The sequence below is a fragment of the Amblyraja radiata genome, chromosome 30 (assembly GCF_010909765.2).
Source record: "Amblyraja radiata isolate CabotCenter1 chromosome 30, sAmbRad1.1.pri, whole genome shotgun sequence".
In the NCBI taxonomy this organism is placed as follows: Eukaryota; Metazoa; Chordata; class Chondrichthyes; order Rajiformes; family Rajidae; genus Amblyraja; species Amblyraja radiata.
Genome location: NC_045985.1, coordinates 20,901,926 through 20,902,999, shown reverse-complemented (window position 1 = coordinate 20,902,999; position 1,074 = coordinate 20,901,926). Strand labels below are relative to the sequence as shown.

General features: G+C 41.3%; 1 non-coding gene across 1 annotated transcript; it reads right to left on the bottom strand.

Moving 5' to 3' along the window:
• Positions 1–314: 314 nt before the first annotated feature.
• Positions 315–506, bottom strand: LOC116990256. The gene has a single exon (XR_004416500.1). It is a non-coding gene; the product is annotated as a U2 spliceosomal RNA (small nuclear RNA).
• Positions 507–1,074: the final 568 nt, after the last annotated feature.

Below are 1,074 nucleotides of genomic sequence, written 5' to 3'. Positions count from 1 at the left end.
TCAGTAACACATCAGGACACATAAGATGTTACTCAAAACAGGTGGAAGTGTACAACCATAATCCTTCCTGCCGATAAATTCCATGATAACACTACAGATTAATCCATTTGCCCCCATATTACAGGTATGGAGATCGTTTTGAACACTAGTATCTCAGCTCATAGGAAAGGTACAAAGTTCAGTAGCTGGTAATGCTGCTATATCCCAATTACTTTGCCACGTAGTTGATTGGTGGTTAATGCACCATGACTGATAGTCTTAATGAATACCAGATAACAACGTTGTGGATGGTCAACGTAAATATCTGGATATATATTTTGTGCACCGTTCCCAGAGGCACTGCAATACTGGGTCGATGCGTGGAGTGGACGGAGCAAGCCCCTATTCCATCTCCCTGTTCCAAAATTCTATTTAATATATGGTCCCTAGATAAGGGACGTATCAGATTATTAAACTGATAAGAACAGATACTACACTTGATCTTAGCCAAAAGGCCGAGAAGCGATGCAGCTAAAGCTGTATCCAAGGATAGTTTGTCGTTAATATATAGACATGCCATGACGGGATGTTTCTAAGTGTCAGGGCTAGTTGATTCTGGATAACTTTGACTTAAATGCCGCAACGCTCATCATGGTTACTCCATCCAGGTAATTGCGGTATATCCGAAACTTATATGAGAAGGTACTGAATAGTATGCATCTTCAAGGTCGATGTCTACCATAAAGTATCCTTGGATCCATGGTAGTAGTTACAAATCCCATGAATGGGTATACCTGGTGAAATACTCAAGTGGTTTATCAACGATGGTGCGACATTCCCCATCGTGGGAGGGTAGACCACTTGGGGTGCTTGCTGAATTGGTGGCAAGATATTAATTCTATTCCCCTTGTATTTATTTTTTGGTATATAACTACCAAGAGCGATAGCTTCCTAACCAGGCGTGATTCATCCACCCCTTGTTAGTACAACCCTTAACCTTTATGTGATGGTAGGAACCATACTTATCTGTCTTCATTGTTGTTTTCTTCGGTTTCTGGTTCCTTGTTCTTGTAGGGACGATGTTTGTTGGGGGGT